The sequence below is a fragment of the Pseudophryne corroboree genome, chromosome 4 (genome assembly GCF_028390025.1).
Source record: "Pseudophryne corroboree isolate aPseCor3 chromosome 4, aPseCor3.hap2, whole genome shotgun sequence".
Lineage (NCBI taxonomy): Eukaryota > Metazoa > Chordata > Amphibia > Anura > Myobatrachidae > Pseudophryne > Pseudophryne corroboree.
The window spans coordinates 883,047,206-883,063,661 of record NC_086447.1 but is presented as its reverse complement, the minus strand read 5'-3'; positions in this window follow the sequence as shown (position 1 = coordinate 883,063,661).

The following is a 16,456-nucleotide window of genomic DNA, read 5'->3' as shown; positions in this document are numbered from 1 at the left end:
CTTTTCCTCGCACTCCCAGTTGCGGGAGAATGTGAAGGAGGAGATGTTGACAGGTCGCGTTCCGCTTGACTTGACAATTTTCTCACCAGCAGTTCTTTGAACCCCTGCAGACTTGTGTCTGCCGGAAAGAGAGATCCAAGGTAGGTTTTAAATCTAGGATCGAGCACGGTGGCCAAAATGTAGTGCTCTGATTTCAACAGATTGACCACCCGTGAATCCTTGTTAAGCGAATTAAGGGCTCCATCCACAAGTCCCACATGCCTAGCGGAATCGCTCTGTGTTAGCTCCTCCTTCAATGTCTCCAGCTTCTTCTGCAAAAGCCTGATGAGGGGAATGACCTGACTCAGGCTGGCAGTGTCTGAACTGACTTCACGTGTGGCAAGTTCAAAAGGTTGCAGAACCTTGCACAACGTTGAAAACATTCTCCACTGCGCTTGAGACAGGTGCATTCCACCTCCTATATCGTGCTCAGTTGTATAGGCTTGAATGGCCTTTTGCTGCTCCTCCAACCTCTGAAGCATATAGAGGGTTGAATTCCACCTCGTTACCACTTCTTGCTTTAGATGATGGCAGGGCAGGTTCAGGCGTTTTTGGTGTTGCTCCAGTCTTCTGTACGTGGTGCCTGTACGCCGAAAGTGTCCCGCAATTCTTCTACCCACCGACAGCATCTCTTGCATGCCCCTCTCGTTTTTTAAATAATTCTGCACCACCAAATTCAAGGTATGTGCAAAACATGGGACGTGCTGGAATTTGCCCATATTTAATGCACACACAATATTGCTGGCGTTGTCCGATGCCACAAATCCACAGGAGAGTCCAATTGGGGTAAGCCATTCTGCGATGATCTTCCTCAGTTGCCGTTAGAGGTTTTTAGCTGTGTGCGTATTCTGGAAAGCGGTGATACAAAGCGTAGCCTGCCTAGGAAAGAGTTGGCGTTTGCAAGATGCTGCTACTGGTGCCGCCGCTGCTGTTCTTGCGGCGGGAGTCCATACATCTACCCAGTGGGCTGTCACAGTCATATAGTCCTGAGTCTGCCCTGCTCCACTTGTCCACATGTCCGTGGTTAAGTGGACATTGGGTACAACTGCATTTTTTAGGACACTGGTGAGTCTTTTTCTGAGGTCTGTGTACATTTTCGGTATCGCCTGCCTAGAGAAATGGAACCTAGATGGTATTTGGTACCGGGGACACAGTACCTCAAACAAGTCTATAGTTGGCTCTGCAGTAATGATGGATACCGGAACCACGTTTCTCACCGCCCAGGATGCCAAGGCCTCAGTTATCCGCTTTGCAGCAGGATGACTGCTGTGATATTTCATCTTCCTCGCAAAGGACTGTTGGACAGTCAATTGCTTGGTGGAAGTAGTAAAAGTGGTCTTACGACTTCCCCTCTGGGATGACCATCGACTCCCAGCAGCAACAACAGCAGCGCCAGCAGCAGTAGGCGTTACACGCAAGGATGCATCGGAGGAATCCCAGGCAGGAGAGGACTCGTCAGAATTGCCAGTGACATGGCCTGCAGAACTATTGGCATTCCTGGGGAAGGAGGAAATTGACACTGAGGGAGTTGGTGGGGTGGTTTGCGTGAGCTTGGTTACAGGAGGAAGGGATTTACTGGTCAGTGGACTGCTTCCGCTGTCGCCCAAAGTTTTTGAACTTGTCACTGACTTATGATGAATGCGCTGCAGGTGACGTATAAGGGAGGATGTTCCGAGGTGGTTAACGTCCTTACCCCTACTTATTACAGCTTGACGAAGGCAACACACGGCTTGACAAATGTTGTCCGCATTTCTGTTGAAATACTTCCACACCGAAGAGCTGATTTTTTTGGTATTTTCACCAGGCATGTCAATGGCCATATTCCTCCCACGGACAACAGGTGTCTCCCCGGGTGCCTGACTTAAACAAACCACCTCACCATCAGAATCCTCCTGGTCAATTTCCTCCCCAGCGCCAGCAACACCCATATCCTCCTCATCCTGGTGTACTTCAACACTGACATCTTCAATCTGACTATCAGGAACTGGACAGCGGGTGCTCCTTCCAGCACTTGCAGGGGGCGTGCAAATGGTGGAAGGCGCATGCTCTTCACGTCCAGTGTTGGGAAGGTCAGGCATCGCAACCGACACAATTGGACTCTCCTTGTGGATTTGTGATTTCGAAGAACGCACAGTTCTTTGCTGTGCTTTTGCCAGCTTAAATCTTTTCATTTTTATAGCGAGAGGCTGAGTGCTTCCATCCTCATGTGAAGCTGAACCACTAGCCATGAACATAGGCCAGGGCCTCAGCCGTTCCTTGCCACTCCGTGTGGTAAATGGCATATTGGCAAGTTTACGCTTCTCCTCCGACGATTTTATTTTAGATTTTTGAGTCCTTTTTTTTACTGATATTTGGTGTTTTGGATTTTACATGCTCTGTACTATGACATTGGGCATCGGCCTTGGCAGACGACGTTGCTGGCATTTCATCGTCTCGGCCATGACTAGTGGCAGCAGCTTCAGCACGAGGTGGAAGTCGATCTTGATCTTTCCCTATTTTTGGAACCTCAACATTTTTGTTCTCCATATTTTAATAGGCACAACTAAAAGGCACCTCAGGTACACAATGGAGATGGATGGATACTAGTATACTTATGGATGACGAGTGACTGCCGACACAGAGGTAGCTACAGCCGTGGACTACCGTACTGCGTCTGCTAGTATAGACTGGATGATAATGATATAAAAAATATATATATATCACTACTGCAGGACAGGTATATATTATATAATGACGGACCTGCTGGACACTGTCAGCAGCAGACTCCTAAACTACTAGTATGAAGAAGATAGAAAAAAAAAACCCACCACAGGTAGGTATACAATTATGGACGAGCACTGCCGACACAGAGGTAGCTACAGCCAAGGACTACCGTACTGCATCTGCTAGTATAGACTGGATGATAATGATATAAAAAAAATATATATATCACTACTGCAGGACAGGTATATATTATATAATGACGGACCTGCTGGACACTGTCAGCAGCAGACTCCTAAACTACTAGTATGAAGAAGATAGAAAAAAAAAACCCACCACAGGTAGGTATACAATTATGGACGAGCACTGCCGACACAGAGGTAGCTACAGCCGTGGACTACCGTACTGCGTCTGCTATTATAGACTGGATGATAATGATATAAAAAATATATATATATATCACTACTGCAGGACAGGTATATATTATATAATGACGGACCTGCTGGACACTGTCAGCAGCAGACTCCTAAACTACTAGTATGAAGAAGATAGAAAAAAAAAACCCACCACAGGTAGGTATACAATTATGGACGAGCACTGCCGACACAGAGGTAGCTACAGCCGTGGACTACCGTACTGCGTCTGCTAGTATAGACTGGATGATAATGATATAAAAAATATATATATATCACTACTGCAGGACAGGTATATATTATATAATGACGGACCTGCTGGACACTGTCAGCAGCAGACTCCTAAACTACTAGTATGAAGAAGATAGAAAAAAAAAAAACACCACAGGTAGGTATACAATTATGGACGAGCACTGCCGACACAGAGGTAGCTACAGCCGTGGACTACCGTACTGCGTCTGCTAGTATAGACTGGATGATAATGATATAAAAAATATATATATATCACTACTGCAGGTATATATTATAATATAATGAATGACGGACCTGCTGGACACTGTCTGTCAGCAGAATGCGTTTATAGAATAAAAAAAAAAACACCACACTGTGTTTAACTTTTTCAGGCAGACAATATACTGGTGGTCACTGGTCAGTCACACTGGCAGCAAAAGTGTGCACTGTTATGTACTCCTGCTATAACTGCTCCCCAGTCTCCCCCACAATTAAGCTGTGTGAGCAGTGAGCACTCAGCACAGTCAGATATACATAGATGATATTATCATGCAGCACACTGAGGCTGAGCACAGATATGGTATGTGACTGTGTATCGTTTTTTTTTCAGGCAGAGAACGGATTTTAAATAATAAATAAAACTGGTGGTCACTAGTATAACTATCAGCAAAACTCTGCACTCTCTGAGTACTCCTAATGCTCCCCAAAATTACTAAAATTAAATTACTAGTAAATCAAGTGTCTCACTCTCTATCTAAACGGAGAGGACGCCAGCCACGTCCTCTCCCTATCAATCTCAATGCACGTGTGAAAATGGCGGCGACGCGCGGCTCCTTATATAGAATCCGAGTCTCGCGATAGAATACGAGCCTCGCGAGAATCCGACAGCGGGATGATGACGTTCGGGCGCGCTCGGGTTAGCCGAGCAAGGCGGGAAGATCCGAGTCTGCCTCGGACCCGTGTAAAAAGGCTGAAGTTCGGGGGGGGTTCGGATTCCGAGGAACCGAACCCGCTCATCTCTATTATACTCCCCGTCTCAGATACCTCACGGGCATCTCTGATAACTCCAATTGCTTCAAGTGCTCCACACCTGATGCTGACATAATCCACTGCCTTTGGTCATGTCCTATAATACAGCTATTTTGGAAGGACGTCTGTAACTACATTACAACGACTCTAAATATCCCTCTTACGCCAACTTTACTCTGGGCTTTCTGGAATCAATATGATTCTGATCGTTGCTCATTATCTACAGGCAATAAACTGCTATTAGCTCGGATAGCGGCAGCTTCGAAAAAGACCATACTATCCCAATGGATACACGGAACCCCTATACCCATAACCCTTTTATTTCCTAGACTGACACATCTATACCAAATGGACTGGATTGAATGCTCTCTTAGAGCGGAATCCAATTCTTCCAAGTTCTTTACAATATGGCTACCCTATGTGATAACCTTGCCACAACATGCGAAAAGTAGTTAAATATACTACATGGTACAATATAGAGACACTTACGAGGGGATCACCACCCTTCTAACCCCAACTTTACTGTTTACGGGAACACTCTCTTAGACTAGCATATACTCACTGTTAATGGCACAGAGAGATGACCGATCCTTACATTGTATTTAGTAATATCCGTAACCTACTATTATTATCACTTCCTTTATCGATGTATGTGATTGCTTTTGTGCAGAAATAATGTTATACATTCTTTTACATCCTAAAAATTGTATTGCCATAGCTACTACTGTCGCTGTAAAGTAATTGTGTACAATGTGTGTGTTACACTTGTATTATTTTTCTCTTTACCAATAAACAGATTTAAAAAAAAAAAAAAGCACAGGTGACCTGCAAAACATGAATTGTGTGAGGTCCTGAGGACCGAGTTGGAGAAATAGTGCTCTAGAAAATTCCCCCTTCGTGTGTCAGTGATCGTCCACTGTCAGGTGACAGTTGACAGTTGAGTAGTGTGCATTGGCTATTGAGTTTTTCTGGTTTCTTGTCCGTGTATAAAAAATGATGTCATATTCAGAATCAGCATCCCAAAGTAACTCCGAAATCTCTTTAATTCGGCCGCAAATAAAATGCGTGTTGATCAGTGTAATTGCATAATGTATGCACAGATTAAGGTATCTTCGGGCAGATGATTTTCTTCCTCTGCGGTATCCATGTTACTGGAGACCGGATGGAAAGGGAGAGATGCCAGGACAGAACATTGTAAACATGAGGAGATAGAAGTAAATACAGATGGAGCCACGTTTATCTTGGTTTCTATGCTGCACCTAGGCACACCATGGTTTATTAGCATAAGCCTGTCATCTATTGTTCTCAGCTGCAATACAATAAGAGAGAACAATACAGCAGGGGATTACGTCATTACAGCAGGGAATTAAATCTGACTGCCCTGGCTCAATTAATCCTATTAAAGGCCAAGAAAAAGATGGCTCTATCTGTATGATGGAATTCAGATGAAGTAAGAAAAAGCAAGAAAAGCCAGAGATTAAGGGTCTAATTCAGACCTGATTGCACGCAGGTGGGTTTTTTTGCACTGCTTCGACCAGGTAATCGCCGCCTACAGGGGGAGGGGGTAATCGCTGTGCAGGGGTGCGATCGGCTGTGCAGTGAGTTGCACAAACAAAAGTTTGTGCAGTTTCTGCACAGCCCAGGACTTACTCAGCCGCTGCGATGATCTGGGCCGGTGCCGACCTCAGGAATCCTCCCTCCAAACGGCTGGGCACACCTGCGTTTTTCCAGACGCTTCCTGGAAACAGTGAGTTGCCGCCCACAAACGCCTCCTGCCTGTCAATCTTCTTGAGATCGCCGGTGCGATCGCTTTCTTTGTTAGTTTTGTCGCTGCCCGGCGATCCCTGTCTCCGGCAGCCGACGCGCCTGCGCTTTGCGGTTCATATGCATGCGCTGTTTAGACCCGATCGCACGGCTGCAAAAAAAGTCAGCGTGCGATCAGGTCTGAATGACCCCCTAAATCATAAAACCCTACACAAGCATAAAGCACAGTCCTGGTATTGTGATTCCATGTTTTAGAGAAACATTGCATTGTATCAAATCATGGAGAGAGATAAAGTGGATAGAAATGAAGTACAAACCAATAATCAAAACTGTTATTTTTCAAATACAGCCTGTAAACTGAGAGAGCTGATTGGCTGGTCATTTTGGAGTAATTCAGAGTTGATTGCAGCTGCAAATTAGTTAGCAGTTGGGCAAAACCATGGGGGTCATTCCGAGTTGATTGTAGCTGTGCTAAATGTAGCGCAGCTACGATCATCTTCCCTGACACAGCGGCGATGCTTTTGTACTTGAAGAGTAACTCCTGGCCAGCGTAGCTCCTGCAACTGGCCGGGAGTTACTCGTCGCTGCCCCGGGTCGCAGCGGCTGCGTGTGACATCACGCAGCTGCTGTGGCCCGCCCCCTGCGCGGTCCGGCCATGCCTGCATGGACCGGACTGCACCCCAAAAACAGTGGCCAAATGCTGCCATGCCACCCCCTACCGCCCAGCGACCGCCTCTGACTGTCAATCAGGCAGAGGCGATCGCTAGATAACAACGGCCTTCGGCGCATGCTGGTGCACTGCAATGCCGGTGCATGGCGCGTGCGATCGGGTCGGAATGACCCCCCATGTGCACTGCAGGTGTGGCAGCAGGGGCGTCTCTAGAGAGGAGGGGACCAGTGTGCCGACTCCGTGTGTGGGGCCCCTCCTCTCCAGTAGCCGTCACGCTGCTGCTAGCGCTCTCAATGCTCTAGACTCTGGCACAGTGCCAGAGTCTACAGCGCATGCGCAGGACTACAAAAAATGGCCACCGCGCCATTTTTCCAGAGTCCTGCACATGCGCTGTAGTCTCTGGCACTGTGCCAGAGTCTCTAGTGGTCAGTGCGCTAGCAGCGGCACGACGGCTACGGGAGAGGAGGGGGCCCACACACGATCAGCGATGAACTCCGGAAAGGTAAGTATGGGAGAAATGGGTGCAGTGCAGGGCCGGACTGGGACTAAAAATAGGCCCTGGCATTTAAATCACATAGGCCCACCTCGGCGTCCGAGCCTGTCTCCTGGCATTCACTATTCCTACTTTTTAGTCTAAGCTTTTAGAAATATAATTAGTATTAGAACAGCATAAAAGTGAACATCATTCTCTGTATTAAAATATAGAGTTCATCCTGCAGGGGATTAATTTGGCATTTGGTTGGTACTGTTAGGTAAAGCTGGCACTTCATTGATGTAGTTCACACACAAAGAAAAGGGAAGGCATTGTCCCAGTTGACCAAGTTTTGGCTTAGCAGTTCAGAGTATTGGATGGTGTTCACTGAAAGGATTTTCAAGTGCAGGAGTTCACACCTGGCGCGCGCACACCAGAAGAGAGGTGTGGTCTCATGCCCCCCCTCCCCCTTTCTATCACTCATACAACAGAAAAGGAGACAGATAGTGGTTGAATTAATATAAACATGAGCCAAAAACATCTGAACCACAGCAACATGTGCGCCCAGTGTGATACACAAGGGGAACACAGGAAACAAACATTTGGATGAAAAATAATAATAATATACAGAATGAATCTCCCATTTACTGCTACACTGACATGTTATCTGCTCAGTGACACACACACTCCTCCTCACCCAGGCAGCGTATATGACACAGTCACGCCTGCACTCAGGTGAGGGGGGCAGCGGAGTGTGACACTGAGCCTGGATTCACACAGTGACAGCAGGCCCGGTGTCTAAACCTGCAGTGATATCACTGCCCACATCCCCTCCCCCCCAAAACAGGCCTATACTACACAGCAGGGCCCTCCATTCAAACCACTGAGACAGCAGGACCCCAAAATCATAATAAGACAAGTAAGGCCACTAATTCATAGCCTGACATACAATAGGGTTCCCAACACAAAGCATGCCACACTGCAGGACCCCCAATCATAGTAACATACAGTAGGATTTGCAGTTCATAGTATGCTACACCTTATATGACTGGGGAGGCAGGGGTGACAGGAGATAGTGGGTGACTGGGAGAGGGTGACGGGAGGAAGGGGTGACAGGGAGAGGGTGATAGGGAGATGGTAGGTACATGGTGAAGGTGACAGGGAAAGAATGACAGGGAGACACTGTGCGAAAGGGAAATAGAGGATGGCAGCGAGACAATGGGTGACAAGAAGAGGGTGACAGGGAGATAGTGGGTGACATAGTGAAAATGACAGGGAGATAGTGAAGGAGACATTGGGTGACAGGTAGAGGAAGACATGGGGACATTGTGTGACAGGGAGATAGAGGGTGTTAGGGAGAGGGTGACTGGGAGGCATTGGGTGACAGTGACAGGATGACTTGGAGACATTGTGCGACAGAGATAGAGGGTGACAGGGAGACATTGTGCGACAGGGAGATAGCGGGTAACTGGGAGATAGTGGGTGGAAGGGAGACATCGGTCACAGGGTTATGCCTCCAGGGCACAGCCAGCCTCCTCTCCCTCTAGTCCCTGCAGTCACAGGGGATGCCTCCAGGGCACAGCCAGCCTCCTCTCCCTCTAGTCCCTGCAGTCACAGGGGATGCCTCCAGGGCACAGCCAGCCTCCTCTCCCTCTAGTCCCTGCAGTCACAGGGGATGCCTCCAGGGCACAGCCAGCCTCCTCTCCCTCTAGTCCCTGCAGTCACAGGGGATGCCGCCAGGGGCACAGCCAGCCATCTCTCCTATACAAAATAAACAACTCACACCCCACTGGACGGGCATCGGGGAACCACCACTGTTAGGTGCTAGATGAATTGCCTAGTCTGGGCTAGCTCTGTGTGTGTGTGTGTGTGTGTGTGTGTGTGTGTGTGTGTGTGTGTGTGTGTGTGTGTGTGTGTGTGTGTGTGTGTGTGTGTGTGTCACTAATATAATCACTAATTAGACAGGCAGTCAACTCAAAGAAATAGTAGGTAACCTGTGTCCTCCAGGGAAGTTCTAGGGGCCTTCATAAACAGAGGCACAATGGGCAGCACTCCAAGGGTTTCTTCCAATAATGTGGCACATATTAAATTCCAGTGTTTCAAATGTTATTACATTTTGCATCAGGTAAAAACGAACTAGACATTCTTACCACTCTGAGGTCCAGGCTGGCTTCTGGGTAATGGGGGATGGGTGTGTGAGGTTCCACAGGTGGGGGAGGGGTAATTGCTGTGTGTGGGGGAAGGGGGGTTACTGCGGGTGTGAGAGGGAGAGTTGCTGCGGGTGGGGGAAGGGGGGTTACCGCGGGTGTCAGAGGGGAAATTGCTGTAAGTGGGGTTACCGTAGGTGCGAGAGGGGAAGTTGTTGCGGGTGCGGAGTTGCCGCAGGTGGGGGGAACAGATGTGATTATTAGAGCCAAGAGAGAAGAGATGGTCAGAAAATGAAAGAGGAGCTGAGGAAGATGGGAGGAACATGAGGAGCAGGAAGAGACTGATTAGAACATGGGAGGAGAGGTGGGCTCATAAACACTGACTAGTCTGTTTTGTTGGGGGCAGAGCTACTGTACAGTAGGTGCCGGCCCGGGAAAAGAACAGCGGGCACTGAAATCACAGTGTGGGTGTGTGTATGCCTATCACTATGTTTAGAACCGCGGGTGGGCTGAGCTTCGGTCAGACTGCGGCTATCAGCTCGAGTTGCAGTAACAGGAAAAAAAATTCCTGCCTACAGCGGCTCCGGCTGTCTTCTGCTCAGTTGAACCGGCCCATCTGGCCATCGGCCCTTCTGGCCATCGGCCCTTCTGGCATTTGCCAGAACTGCCAGATGGCCAGTCCGGCCCTGGTGCAGTGTGTGTGGTGTGGCCCCCCCCGGGACTCAGCGGCCCATGTGCACCGCACTGCAAAACAGAAGGCTGATATAGTCCACATCTCATTATTTATTTTTTGCGCAATCGGGTGTGGTATAGGAGATTTGCAATCATTAGGTCTACAGTCATTTGGTTGACCCCATACTAAAAGAAGAACGTGACAAATTCACTTTAACACCATGAGACAAAACACAGATTAAAAACATTTAATAATCTCCTTCGAAACGAATGCACCATTGCCGGAAAACTCAATTATGAATCAAATGAATTGGGCACTTCGGATGGTGTAATGGTTAGCATTACTGCCTCACAGAGGTCATGGGTTCCATTCCCACCTTGGGGTATATTCAATTAAAGTCGGATCCATTCCGACATTCGTTTGTCGGAATGGATCCGACAAGGGCTATTCAATGCCATCTCAATTCGACTTTAAAAAAAAGTTGAATTGAGATATGGGAGCTGAGACGGTGGAGAGCCGCGGGCAGACGGAAGAGAACGGCGCTACAGCAGAAACTATAGCAGCGTAGCCGGAGGATGTGTCACCGCCGCTGCTCCCGGCAGCATCCACCCGGCTCCAGCAGGTCTCGCTTGCTGGAGCCGGGTGGACGCTGCTGTGAGCGGTGGCTGTTACACATCCTCCGGCTACGCTGCTGTAGCCGCTGCTGTATCGCTGCTCTCCACCGTCCGCCCGCGGCTCTCCACCGTCTGCCCGCTGGTCTCCCCCCTCTCCTCCTCTCGGCTACCTCATCTCAATCCGACTGTTTTTAAAGTCAACATATGTGTATTGTTTTTAAAGTCGGATTGAGATGGTCAAAAAGGGGGCCAAAAGTATTATATATATATATATATATATATATATACACACACACACACACACACACACACACACACACACACACACACTGCTCAAAAAAATAAAGGGAACACTAAAATAACACATCCTAGATCTGAATTAATGAAATATTCTTATTAAATACTTTGTTCTTTACATAGTTGAATGTGCTGACAACAAAATCACACAAAAATTATCAATGGAAATCAAATTTATTAACCCATGGAGGTCTGGATTTGGAGTCACACTCAAAATTAAAGTGGAAAAACACACTACACGCTGATCCAACTTTGATGTAATGTCCTTAAAACAAGTCAAAATGAGGCTCAGTAGTGTGTGTGGCCTCCACGTGCCTGTATGACCTCCCTACAACGCCTGGGCATGCTCCTGATGAGGTGGCGGATGGTCTCCTGAGGGATCTCCTCCCAGACCTGGACTAAAGCATCCGCCAACTCCTGGACAGTCTGTGGTACAACGTGGCATTGGTGGATGGAGCGAGACATGATGTCCCAGATGTGCTCAATTGGATTCAGGTCTGGGGAATGGGCGGGCCAGTCCATAGCCATCGTCTTGCAGGAACTGCTAACACACTCCAGCCACATGAGGTCTAGCATTGTCTTGCATTAGGAGGAACCCAGGGCCAACCGCACCAGCATATGGTCTCACAAGGAGTCTGAGGATCTCATCTCGGTACCTAATGGCAGTCAGGCTACCTCTGGCGAGCACATGGAGGGCTGTGTGGCCCCCCAAAGAAATGCCACCCCACACCATTACTGACCCACTGCCAAACCGGTCATGCTGGAGGATGTTGCAGGCAGCAGAACGTTCTCCTTGGCATCTCCAGACTCTGTCACGTCTGTCACATGTGCTCAGTGAGAACCTGCTTTCATCTGTGAAGAGCACAGGGCGCCAGTGGCGAATTTGCCAATCTTGGAGTTCTCTGGCAAATGCCAAATGTCCTGAACGGTGTTGGGCTGTAAGCACAACCCCCACCTGTGGACGTCGGGCCCTCATACAACCCTCATGGAGTCTGTTTCTGATTGTTTGAGTAGACACATGCATATTTGTGGCTTGCTGGAGGTCATTTTGCAGGGCTCTGGCAGTGCTCCTCCTGTTCCTCCTTGCACAAAGGCAGAGGTAGCGGTCCTGCTGCTGGGTTGTTGCCCTCCTACGGCCTCCTCCACGTCTCCTGATGTACTGGCCTGTCTCCTGGTAGCACCTACATGCTCTGGACACTACGCTGACAGACACAGCAAACCTTCTTGCCACAGCTTGCATTGATGTGCCATCCTGGATGAGCTGCACTACCTGAGCCACTTTTGTGGGTTGTAGACTCCGTCTCATGCTACCACTAGAGTGAAAGCACCGCCAGCTTTCAAAAGTGACCAAAACATCAGCCAGAAAGCATAGGAGCTGAGAAGTGGTCTGTGGTCACCACCTGCAGAACAACTCCTTTATTGGGGGTGTCTTGCTGATTGCCTATAATTTCCACCTGTTGTCTACTCCATTTGCACAACAGCATGTGAAATTGATTGTCAATCAGTGTTGCTTCCTAAGTGGACAGTTTGATTTCCCTGAAGTGTGATTGACTTGGAGTTTCATTGTGTTGTTTAAGTGTTCCCTTTATTTTTTTGAGCAGTGTATATATATATATATATATATATATAGATAGATAGATAGATAGATAGATAGATAGATAGATAGATAGATAGATAGATAGATAGATAGATAGATACTAGAGATGTGCACTTTAAATTTTTCGGGTTTTGTGTTTTGGTTTTGGGTTCGGTTCCGCGGCCGTGTTTTGGGTTCGACCGCGTTTTGGCAAAACCTCACCGAATTTTTTTTGTCGGATTCGGGTGTGTTTTGGATTCGGGTGTTTTTTTTTAAAAAACACTAAAAAACAGCTTAAATCATAGAATTTGGGGGTCATTTTGATCCCAAAGTATTATTAACCTCAAAAACCATAATTTCCACTCATTTTCAGTCTATTCTGAATACCTCACACCTCACAATATTATTTTTAGTCCTAAAATTTGCACCTAGGTCGCTGGATGACTAAGCTAAGCGACCCTAGTGGCCGACACAAACACCGTGCCCATCTAGGAGTGGCACTGCAGTGTCACGCAGGATGGCCCTTCCAAAAAACACTCCCCAAACAGCACATGACGCAAAGAAAAAAAGAGGCGCAATGAGGTACCTGTGTGAGTAAGATAAGCGACCCTAGTGGCCGACACAAACACCGGGCCCATCTAGGAGTGGCACTGCAGTGTCACGCAGGATGGCCCTTCCAAAAAACCCTCCCCAAACAGCACATGACGCAAAGAAAAAAAGAGGCGCAATGAGGTAGCTGTGTGAGTAAGATAAGCGACCCTAGTGGCCGACACAAACACCGGGCCCATCTAGGAGTGGCACTGCAGTGTCACGCAGGATGGCCCTTCCAAAAAACACTCCCCAAACAGCACATGACGCAAAGAAAAAAAGAGGCGCAATGAGGTAGCTGTGTGAGTAAGATAAGCGACCCTAGTGGCCGACACAAACACCGTGCCCATCTAGGAGTGGCACTGCAGTGTCACGCAGGATGGCCCTTCCAAAAAACCCTCCCCAAACAGCACATGACGCAAAGAAAAAAAGAGGCGCAATGAGGTAGCTGTGTGAGTAAGATAAGCGACCCTAGTGGCCGACACAAACACCGTGCCCATCTAGGAGTGGCACTGCAGTGTCACGCAGGATGGCCCTTCCAAAAAACCCTCCCCAAACAGCACATGACGCAAAGAAAAAAAGAGGCGCAATGAGGTAGCTGTGTGAGTAAGATATGCGACCCTAGTGGCCGACACAAACACCGGGCCCATCTAGGAGTGGCACTGCAGTGTCACGCAGGATGGCCCTTCCAAAAAACCCTCCCCAAACAGCACATGACGCAAAGAAAAAAAGAGGCGCAATGAGGTAGCTGTGTGAGTAAGATAAGCGACCCTAGTGGCCGACACAAACACCGGGCCCATCTAGGAGTGGCACTGTAGTGTCACGCAGGATGGCCCTTCCAAAAAACATTCCACAAACAGCACATGACGCAAAGAAAAATTAAAGAAAAAAGAGGTGCAAGATGGAATTGTCCTTGGGCCCTCCCACCCACCCTTATGTTGTATAAACAGGACATGCACACTTTAACCAACCCATCATTTCAGTGACAGGGTCTGCCACACGACTGTGACTGAAATGACGGGTTGGTTTGGACCCCCACCAAAAAAGAAGCAATTAATCTCTCCTTGCACAAACTGGCTCTACAGAGGCAAGATGTCCACCTCATCATCATCCTCCGATATATCACCGTGTACATCCCCCTCCTCACAGATTATCAATTCGTCCCCACTGGAATCCACCATCTCAGCTCCCTGTGTACTTTGTGGAGGCAATTGCTGCTGGTCAATGTCTCCACGGAGGAATTGATTATAATTCATTTTAATGAACATCATCTTCTCCACATTTTCTGGATGTAACCTCGTACGCCGATTGCTGACAAGGTGAGCGGCGGCACTAAACACTCTTTCGGAGTACACACTTGTGGGAGGGCAACTTAGGTAGAATAAAGCCAGTTTGTGCAAGGGCCTCCAAATTGCCTCTTTTTCCTGCCAGTATAAGTACGGACTGTGTGACGTGCCTACTTGGATGCGGTCATTCATATAATCCTCCACCATTCTTTCAATGGTGAGAGAATCATATGCAGTGACAGTAGACGACATGTCCGTAATCGTTGTCAGGTCCTTCAGTCCGGACCAGATGTCAGCATCAGCAGTCGCTCCAGACTGCCCTGCATCACCGCCAGCGGGTGGGCTCGGAATTCTGAGCCTTTTCCTCGCACCCCCAGTTGCGGGAGAATGTGAAGGAGGAGATGTTGAAAGGTCGCGTTCCGCTTGACTTGACAATTTTGTCACCAGCAGGTCTTTCAACCCCAGCAGACTTGTGTCTGCCGGAAAGAGAGATCCAAGGTAGGCTTTAAATCTAGGATCGAGCACGGTGGCCAAAATGTAGTGCTCTGATTTCAACAGATTGACCACCCGTGAATCCTTGTTAAGCAAATTAAGGGCTCCATCCACAAGTCCCACATGCCTAGCGGAATCGCTCCGTGTTAGCTCCTCCTTCAATGTCTCCAGCTTCTTCTGCAAAAGCCTGATGAGGGGAATGACCTGACTCAGGCTGGCAGTGTCTGAACTGACTTCACGTGTGGCAAGTTCAAAGGGCATCAGAACCTTGCACAACGTTGAAATCATTCTCCACTGCGCTTGAGACAGGTGCATTCCACCTCCTATATCGTGCTCAATTGTATAGGCTTGAATGGCCTTTTGCTGCTCCTCCAACCTCTGAAGCATATAGAGGGTTGAATTCCACCTCGTTACCACTTCTTGCTTCAGATGATGGCAGGGCAGGTTCAGTAGTTTTTGGTGGTGCTCCAGTCTTCTGTACGTGGTGCCTGTACGCCGAAAGTGTCCCGCAATTCTTCTGGCCACCGACAGCATCTCTTGCACGCCCCTGTCGTTTTTTAAAAAATTCTGCACCACCAAATTCAAGGTATGTGCAAAACATGGGACGTGCTGGAATTTGCCCATATTTAATGCACACACAATATTGCTGGCGTTGTCCGATGCCACAAATCCACAGGAGAGTCCAATTGGGGTAAGCCATTCCGCGATGATCTTCCTCAGTTGCCGTAAGAGGTTTTCAGCTGTGTGCGTATTCTGGAAAGCAGTGATACAAAGCGTAGCCTGCCTAGGAAAGAGTTGGCGTTTGCGAGATACTGCTACTGGTGCCGCCGCTGCTGTTCTTGCGGCGGGAGTCCATACATCTACCCAGTGGGCTGTCACAGTCATATAGTCCTGACCCTGCCCTGCTCCACTTGTCCACATGTCCGTGGTTAAGTGGACATTGGGTACAACTGCATTTTTTAGGACACTGGTGAGTCTTTTTCTGACGTCCGTGTACATTCTCGGTATCGCCTGCCTAGAGAAGTGGAACCTAGATGGTATTTGGTAACGGGGGCACACTGCCTCAATAAATTGTCTAGTTCCCTGTGAACTAACGGCGGATACCGGACGCACGTCTAACACCAACATAGTTGTCAAGGCCTCAGTTATCCGCTTTACAGCAGGATGACTGCTGTGATATTTCATCTTCCTCGCAAAGGACTGTTGGACAGTCAATTGCTTACTGGAAGTAGTACAAGTGGGCTTACGACTTCCCCTCTGGGATGACCATCGACTCCCAGCAGCAACAACAGCAGCGCCAGCAGCAGTAGGCGTTACACGCAAGGATGCATCGGAGGAATCCCAGGCAGGAGAGGACTCGTCAGAATTGCCAGTGACATGGCCTGCAGGACTATTGGCATTCCTGGGGAAGGAGGAAATTGACACTGAGGGAGTTGGTGGGGTGGTTTGCGTGAGCTTGGTTACA